Source organism: Cetorhinus maximus, chromosome 21, assembly GCF_964194155.1.
Source record: "Cetorhinus maximus chromosome 21, sCetMax3.hap1.1, whole genome shotgun sequence".
NCBI classification, from domain to species: domain Eukaryota; kingdom Metazoa; phylum Chordata; class Chondrichthyes; order Lamniformes; family Cetorhinidae; genus Cetorhinus; species Cetorhinus maximus.
Window position 1 is genome coordinate 77,939,698 of NC_135899.1, and position 9,683 is coordinate 77,949,380.

Consider the following 9,683-nt stretch of genomic DNA (forward strand, 5'->3'; position numbering starts at 1 on the left):
TAATCGGTATTCCCCACACATTCACAACATTTCTTTAGGTTGAATTACTTCAGTGTATCGTAATATTGAGTCATTCACTGCACTAGCAAGCATGCTGATCAAATACTAATTCAAACTAACTGGTTCCCTATTTGGAGAAAAAGGGTATGAATAAATTGAGGTCCCACAATGAACGACCCTTTCACTGAATATTTCTGTTCTGTGCCATGCTGTACATTGAGATATGGCAAAACCAGTTATTTAATCAGAATTAAGTTGCACTTTTGTTATGTGCAGTCATGTTGCATATGGATTATTTATCACCAGCACTGTTAGCCCATTATGACCAACACACATATTACTCATTGGCACTTAAAACATGCAAAACTAAGTGACGTGATGGTGAATGAAAGATGTGATGACCAACACTATCTCTCAAATCCCGCCACAGCAGATGGTAGAATTTGAATTCAATAAAAATCTAGAATTAGAAGTCTAGTGATGACCCTGAGACCATAAGACCATAAGACATATGAGCAGAAATTAGGCCTTTCGGCCCATCAAGTCTGCTCCACCATTCAATCACGGCTGATAAGTTTCTCAACCCCATTCTCCCGCCTTCTCCCCGTAACCTTTGATTCATTTACCAATCAAGAACCTATCTATCTCGGTTTTAAATACACTCAATGACCTGGCCTCCACAGCCTTCTGTGGCAATGAATTCCATAGATTCACCACTCTCTGGCTAAAGAAGTTTCTCCTCATCTCTGTTCTAAAAGGTCTTCCCTTTACTCTGAGGCTGTGCCCTCGGGTCCTAGTCTCTCCTACTAATGGAAACATCTTCCCCACGTCCACTCTATCCAGGCCTTTCAGTATTCTGTAAGTTTCAATCAGATCCCTCCTCATCCTTCTAAACTCCATCGAGTATAGACCCAGAGTCCTCAAACGTTCCCATTGTCAATTGTTGTAAAAAGTAATCTGGTTCAATAATGCCCTTTAGGAAAGGAAATCTGACGTCCTTAACTGGTCTGGTCTGGCCTGGCCTACATGTGACTGTGGTTGACTCTTAAACGCCCTCTGAACAGTGCTGGATGGGCAATAAATGCTGGCCTAGCCAGCGATGCCCATATCCCATGAATGATTTAAAAAATACCCTTGAGCAGGCCGCAGCCTGCAGCCACTGGGAAGTCACCTGCTGCTGCTAATGGGAGCGTTGGAGGGGCCTGGGAGGGGATCTGATCTCCAACCCCTGCGGGGGAGAATGGCGAGATGTAGGGACGAGCTTGGTGGACCAGGGGAAGCACTTACCTTCAACCTGAAGATTTCTTTTTACTAGTTTCCCTGAGGCCTGGGATTTACATGCTTCTACAAGTCTTTCCTTCTCTAACCATTTCCCATCATGTTTGATGCATCATGCTTCAGTTCCAACATACTAGTTCCCTGGAAGCTTTATCAACAAGGGCGTACTTTGATCAAAATAATGTTGGGGATTCCTGTCAAACAACAGCTAGCTTGCGTATCCTTCTCTCCAAATGAATTGCAAAATACCCACAAAGTCCCAGCCCAGTCATTAGTGGAGTGATCATCACTTCAGCTCACTGATTTCCAAACCACCATTAGCCTTTCATCTCATTTCGGAAGCCATTTGGTTATCACAACAGAAAAGCCTCTGAGACCACCATCATCGTTGGGAAGCCAATTCACTCAGGCAAAAATAAACTGGGCACTAGTGCACAATATTACATGGACTTCCCCTAAACTTGATTCAGCTCCAAGTGTGTGTATAGCATTACACAGCTTATTTACAGCTCCATTCACTCTCTTGATCCTTTCAGACTGGTTGTTGGTGAGAGGGCTCAGAGGTGAAGACAGTTCCCCTGGGGGTTTTGCTTCACTTAAAAGATTACTAATCCACTTTCAATATTTCTATGTTTTTTGCTGTGAGAGATGGAGCAGCCAGGGCAAGAAAATCTTAACTGTTTTTAACAAACATTGTGGCAATTGTTTCTCAGGAGGTGAAATGCCCCTGAAATGAAGAAACAGATTCTTAGAGGGTTGCAATTCTAGCGACTGGTGGTCTCAAAAAATCCAAAGTATGTGGTCATTCTTCATAGAACCATAAAAATTACAGTGAGGCTATTTGGTCCAGTACCCCAGTGCCAAGTCTAGTCCAATACCTATACTATCCTGAAGAGAAGTAGGTCATTCAGCCCTTTGAGTCTGTTCTGCCGTTCAGTTATCTTGTGATTGATCTTCATCTTAACTCCATCTCTTTGCCTTAGTTCCAACACTCTATCAATCTCAGTTTTGACATTTTCAATTGACAGCTGTTCACCCCCAGCCTCAGTGTTTTGGAGAAACCCCAGGTTTCTATTACCAATTGTGTGAAGAAGTGCTTCCAGACATCATGCTCAATGGCCAAGGTTTAATTTTAGGGTTATGCTCCCATTTTTTAAAACTGGATTCCCACCAGAGGAAATAGGGCAAATAGAGAGAAACTATTAACTTCTATAATCACCTCAATTTTACTCTGTGTCTAACCCATGTTGTAACCTGTCCTGGGAGTGTTAATGAAGGAACATTGCAGATGGAGTTTTACTTTGTATCTAACCTGTGCTGTACCTGCCCAAAGTGTGTTTGGTTGGACAGTATAGAAGGAGCTTTACTTTGTATCTGACCCATGCTGTACCTGCCCTGGGAGCAGTTGATGGAAAATTGGAACAGCAAGTGTTGAGGTACTTCACATTACTAAACATAAAAAGTCCCCTAGCTTATAGAAAAACCGAGCTCCACTGTTGCCAGTCACCTTGAGCATTTTGAAATATTGGATCAAATTGATCTTTGATTCGGGTAATTTTATGAGCAATAGACTGAGGATCATATCAGTAATTCTGGCTCACAGTTCACTTCCCGATAAGCTGCTCTCACTGGGTGGAGCTCCATGCCGGAGTGCAAGTTCATTAAATTATCCTGTAAGTTTTTGTCAAAACACTGGCACAGTAAGAATATTGTTACTGAGTTCAAGGAATGTTGCTCTTTAAAAATAAAAATACCTACTGCACCATCAGCATGCTGGAACACTGAGCCAATGGTCTCAATTAAACAGCAGATCCGTTAATCAAATCTCTCTGCTCTCCAGTTCAGATATTTCATTCAGCAATCGACTTCCCTGACCTTCTGCTCCTCTCTCTAAGTCTTGTATTTTCAATCTCCTGCCTTAGGAATATGAAGACATAATATTAACTTACACCCGACAGCCCTGATTCTGTTCTTGAATTGTCTGAACCTCTCTTGATAACTGCAATGTTTAGGCCACAGTTAGAATTTTGAGACAAGTTGTGGAAGCCTTATTTTAGGGAGGATGCCAAGGCCATGAAGAGAGTGCAGTAGATACTCATCGAGGTGATAGCTAGAGAGGAAAGGCTTCAGGGCTTCAGTCATGAGGATAGGCCAGAGAAACAAGGTGGGGATAATGTGGGGATAATGGTGATAGCAAATCAGCCAGCTGTTTTACCTCCCATCCTGTTGACTTCCCCATTGTGGAAATGACAAACTCTTTTTTTATTCTTTCATGGGATGTGGGTGTCGCTAGCTAGGAAAGCATTTATTGCCCACCCTTAATTGCCTTTGAGAGCTGAGTGGCTTGCTAGGCCATTTAGGAGTCAACCACATTGCTCTGGGTCTGGAGTCACATGTAGGCCAGACCAGGTAAGGACAGCTGATTTCTATTAGTGAACCAGGTGAGTCTTTACGACAATGGTTTCATGATCATCGCTAGACTTTTAATTCCAGATTTTTAAAAAAATTAAATTCAAATTTCACCATCGGCCAGGATTTGAAGCCGGATCCCCAGAGTTTTTCATTACTCTGGGTCTCTGGATTACTAGTCCAGTGACAATACCACTATGCCACTACCTCCACCATAATACCATTGAATGTCAAGGGGTGATGGTTAGATTTTCTTTTGTTGGAGATGGTCATTGCCCGGCACTTGTATGGTGCGAAGCTTGGATATTGTCCAGGTCTTGCTGAATTTGGACATGAACTGCTTCAGTATCTGAGGAGTGACGAATGGTGCTGAACATCGTGCAATCATCAGCGAACATCCCACCTCTGACCTTATGATGGAAGGAAGGTCATTGATGAAGCAGCTGAAGACCAGCCGGCCAGCCTAGGAAACTACCCTGAGAATCTTGGGGGAGTGTCCAGATGAACTGTGAATCATCTAGTTTTGCCCCATGATTCAGGTTCAAATTACACCCAAGGACTCTGTTCGTGACTACAAAAAAGTTTAACAGAAGATTGGGTTGAGGTTTTGGTCAACTCAAAAGGAAAAAGGTTAGTGTCACTTGTTGGTGAACGAGTAACTGGAGGTCATAATTTTAAGACAACGCTGAGAGAATACAGGCCACAGCTGGGGAATTTATTTTTATTACTCAGAGAGTTTAATATGTAGGAAGTTCGACTAGACGCAATGCTGGGAGCAGAATTCATGAGAACTTTTAAAAGGGAAGAGATATTTGAAAGAGAATGATTTAAAAGGTATGGGAAAAAGACAGAAGAATGGAACTAAGTGCCAAAGAGCCAGCACAGGGTTGGCGAGTCAAAGGGGTAAAGGCCAGGAGAATGGATCGTTCTTTCTGAGAAATTATGATTAGCCAAATGGCACGTGTCTATGCTGTAAAACTCTTTGGGCAGGATTTTTAGTTCAGTGGCTGCCCACAATCGGTGGGCCCAGGAGCAGCTGGGGAACAGACCCCCAACCCCGATCGGCCCCTGACCGCGATTTCACGCTAGCTGGCCAATTAACACCCAGCTAGAGTGAAGAGGGCGCTGAGAAGCTCTGCGCTGCCGGGGTGGGGGGCAGGAGGAGGGCGAGCGCTGAAGTCAGCGCGGGCACTGGGGAGCGCGGAGTGAAAGCTCCCTGAAGGCAGAGAGCTGCCTCAGGGAGCTGAAGAATTTAAATGCAATAAAAAAAGATTTTTAATTCCCCAAAAAAATGCCCACGCATCAAAATCAGTCACCTGTACATATGCAAGATGAAAATTCTGTACAAACATTTCTTTTTCGTTTGATAATGGAAACCTCATCCCGCCCTTGGCTGAGGCTTCCTGAAAAATGCAAAGGCCGCCTGGCCAATTCCCACACCTGTAACATTGGGCGGGCTACAAGAAATCTCCGTTAATGACAACTTTAATGGCCTTAATAGGCCTCTTAATTGTCGGCGGGTGCACTTCCGACTCTCGCGCATGCCCTCGACTGAAATATTGTGCGAGTGCGCGAAGACGTCAGGGTGCTCGCCCACATCATCATACACTATTTCACGCTCAAGCGGGTCAGGCACGCACCCACATGCCAGATGAAAAATTCTGCCCTTTGATTCTATGTTGGTAAAATTTGTCTTAGGTGCTAGTACAAGGCAGGCGATTGAGTCTCAACTGCCTGTTTCACATTCCACCCAATTTTATTTTCTGTTGCCTCCTATTCTTTGGATGTTTGAATATAACAGGCACTGATTTTTTTTGAATCTTAGTCCCCAAGGAGTGCATTTGCTTCATGTGGTTTTGCATGATGATGCTGTTGTGATGCTGTATGGTGGCAGGAGACTGAATGACAGCAACTTCAATGCCAATCATATTAATCCCAATGAAATCTGAATAAGTGGGTGACAAGCAGGTCCCAATCAATAGGAATTTGAGGCATTGGGTATATCATGTTCATTGGAGTCCAACATCCACAGGCCAAGCTTTGTTGACAATCAATTCAACTTCAAAATCTGCTGTAAATTATAATCAAATGAAATTTAGGAAACAGGGATTTGTAATATTCATTAATTAATAAATTATTATTATTAAGTGTCAGCTGTGGCTCAGTTGATGGTAAGGGAATGGGACAATTTAATGGCTCTTGAAGGGAGTCTGCATGAGCTCAATGGACCAAATGGCCTCCTTCTATGTAATCATTCTATGATTCATTTATTGCAGTGTTTCTGTTAAAACAGCTTTTGGAGAAACTCACTACAAATATGCCCAGCCTTATATCACACAGTATAATTTCTAAACTACCGGACTTACATTGAAATATTTTTTAGCTTTTCAAGTTCAATAGTTAAAGATTGGATCAAAGAAAGCAGAAACGTTAATCCCACATACTAGGTGAGGCAGACAAACAGAGCACCAAAGTATTGCAGGTTATGGTCTCCTCGGCCGAATTCTCCAGCCCCTCACGCCGGTGAGATCTTCTGGTCCCACCAATGTGAACGGAGATTTCGGGCAAATTTTAGGACAGCAGGATTTTCCATTCTCACTGAAGTCAATGGAGTTTAGAATGGCTCGCCGCATTTTACAGCCCCATCCCCACCCCCAATGTGGCCGTAAATTTCCGCCCTTCAATAGCTTGCTGGCCCTGCCAATGGTGGTGGGGGGGGGGGTGGAAAATTCCGGCCCTCTTCTACTCAAATGATATGTTAAACCAAGGTTCTGTATGCCCTCTCTGGTGGATGTAAAGATCCCACGATATTTTTTTTAAAGAAGAGCAGGAGAGTTCTCCCCAGTGACCCGAACAATATTTATCCCCCTGTCAACATTGCTAAACAGATTATCTGGTCATTTGTCTCAATGCTGTTTGTGGGACCATGCTGCACACAAATTGGTTGCCCCATTTCACTATGTTACTATGCTTCAAAAGTACTTAATTAGCTAAGAAGCACTTTGATACATGCTGATATCCTTAAACAGTGCTAATCTGCTCAAACTCATTCCTTCCCAGGATTTTAACACTGTTTACCTGCCTTATTTGTTAGTTCCTTGCACAATATACTGACTTTTAAGTGAGGTGACACTAATCCTCCATTTGTTGCTTTATATAATCTTGCCTATGACTTTTTTCACTCTTAATGTCCTACACTATGGCCTACACTATCACTTAGGTTTCTCAAATTAAAACATTACAAATGATTAATTAAGTTGTACTGCCTCTAAATGACTTGCATTTGTAAATCACCTGATCACGTACCTCAAAAACACCTTGAAATGTTTCACACACAAAGAATTACTTTGATGTGATGTGGCTGGTACACAAGGAAATCAGGAGTTGGTTTGCACACATCAAAATGCTGTGAACAGCAATATAACAAATGATGATTTGATCTATGTTTGGTGGTGTTGGTTGAGAGGAATAAATGCCAAAACAAAAAGAAAGCCTTTTGCTCCCCTTCAACACAGATGTGAGACACAAACCATTGGACTGGCAAATGGGAACTCAGTTTTACATCTTATCAAAGGGCAGCATTTCCAACATTGTATAAGACATGGGAAGCAATGGTGGTATTGTTACTGGACTGCTAGTAATCCAAAGACCCAGGCTCAAATCCCGCCATGGCGGATGGTGGAATTTGAATTTAATAAAATTGTGGAATTAAAAGTCTAATGATGACCATGAAACCGTTGTTATAAAAACCCACCTGGTTCACTAATGCCCTTTAAGGAAGGAAATCTGTTGTCCTTACCTGGTCTGGCTGACATGCGACTCCAGACCCACAGCAATGTGGTTGACTCTTAAATGCCCTCTGAGCAAGGGCAATACACGCTGGCTGGCCTAGCCAGCGACACCCACATCCCGTGAACAAAAAGTGTATTTTGTAGCAATTGATTTCCCACATCTTTACCCGCAGTGACTTACAGCAGGGGTTGTTATACTCCTGATAGCCAGATTTTTTTTTTGGCATATATACCTCTGGACCAACATCACCAAACATAGATCAAATCATCATTCATTATATTGCTGTTTGCAGCATTTTGATGTGTGCAAACCAACTCCCGATTTCCTTCTGTACCAGCCACATCACATCAAAGTAATTCTTTGTGTGTGAGACACTTTAAGGTATTTTTGAGGTACATGATCAGGCGATTTACAAATGCAGGTCTGTCGTATAGGCAGTGCAATTTAATTGATCATGTACAATGTGAAAGATTACGGGTATAAATCGCCATACTCCACCCTCCTCCTGTGTCAGTAAGCATCTCTTCATATGTACTAAAATAACCATCCAATCACTGCCCCCCACCTGTACAAACTTAACCTCAATTGATACTATTAACAAGGGTTGATCAGAAAGTGGGTCAGTAATTGAAGTTTTCTTCAATTGAAAGAAGAATTTAAGGTTAAAGGTATTTTTATAAGTAGAGTGACATAGCAGATATATTGTCTTGTCAGTAAATATGGTAAAGTTACGTAAATATCAGGCTCCATTTTTATGTAGTTACAAGAAATATTCCCTGCACTGACAATAGTGGACCTCAAGATGTGCCCATTCACAGCAATTTGACTTTATGGCTTTAAAGGAACAGGCCCCTATGAAACATATTAGTAGCTTTAGCAGCAGAATAATACATTGCGTGCCATGCCCCATCATCTCACATTTCGCAGAATTAGAAAAGGATTTCCACAATTACTGTTGATGTTAACTGAAGGCACAGAGTGAATTATGACAGAAACCAGTCATCATGGGGCAATCATATTACACTATATTTAAACAGGAGGATGAGCATGTATAGATCTGATGGCGCACTCATCACTAAGGTTGTGTAACTGAGGATAATTTAATGAACAGTCAGGTTGCTGGGTGGGATGAAAACTGTCAAAAGATAAACAAGAACTTCCCAATATGTCCAAATCACACACCAGTGTGAGAAGCTACCAACAGACTCTCTGTCTTGCCTGAATCATCCCTGAAGAATTTACTAAAACTACCAATATTTTCCGTTCTTAATCTCAGACTTCGGGGGCTGGGGTATTTTTCTTTCATTTTTTAAAAAAATTTTGGTTCATCGCTAAGCAACTGACTTTTTAAATGTGCCGCCAAAATCCTTCTCATTCACTCGGTTCCGTTAGGTTTCGTGACTATGCCGAGCAGTGGGTAATGTTAGCTGAACTCTCAGCGGGCTTAGAAACATCGCGGGGAACGGCTGTTACAGTGGAGAACGCGCAAATCAAACCACTAATCAGAATAAAACACAGGGGCCGCTTATGACTCAATAAGAAAAAAGATCTTATATAAAATACATCAAATTCAAAATGAATCACTACGCATTAAATAAAAGATATAAAACAGCTCAATTAAAAAAAAAACAATCGTTCATTGATGCAAATTAAACTTTTAGAGACACTTGTTCGTAATATGTTTAAAAGTTTGGGATTTATATAATAATCCATTAATTTAAGCTTTTTTTCCCCTAAATTATACAATGTATTCTATGCATAAAAATACAAAAATTGGGAGGATTAGAAAAGGTCATTTTAAACTTACCTCTAATTTCGAGCTGGATCTTGGAATTCCTGGTCCAGGAGTTCAGAATGGGTGTTTGTTGACTGCCTTCATTCAAAAGGGGGAACAGTGTCTAAATATAAACAAGCCGGGCTGTTGTGGGTGTGCAAATGGCAAAGCACAGTTAGGAACCTGTATTCGTTTCGTCAGATCTCCAAAACAACAGGAGCCTGGAGCGTTTGGGTTTAGCAAGGAGATCCCTCGTTCTCCCTGACAGCCTCAGTGACTCAAGTGCACGACCAGCCCACTTTCAGGTTAACTCGGTCAGTTTTGCGTGAAAGGTGCTGCTCACCGCCCTCAGCCCGAAACTCGTCAAAGCCTGGGGTAAAATCCCTCCACAGCACCCAACTCCCCACCCCATTCATCTCAATGCAGTTTA

General features: G+C 42.1%; 1 protein-coding gene across 2 annotated transcripts in view; it reads right to left on the reverse strand.

The window, feature by feature from the left end:
• LOC144696025 (PR domain zinc finger protein 1-like) overlaps window positions 1–9,430 on the reverse strand; it is a 116,192-nt gene extending 106,762 nt beyond the window's left edge. The window contains exon 1 of one of the 2 annotated variants that reach the window (XM_078567199.1): window positions 9,287–9,430. The gene's annotated coding sequence lies outside the window, so the exon portion shown is untranslated. Of the gene's footprint in view, window positions 1–8,823; window positions 8,938–9,286 lie in introns of those variants that run through there. The other variant, XM_078567202.1, reaches the window with a different exon arrangement.
• Between the last annotated feature and the right edge of the window lie 253 nt (window positions 9,431–9,683).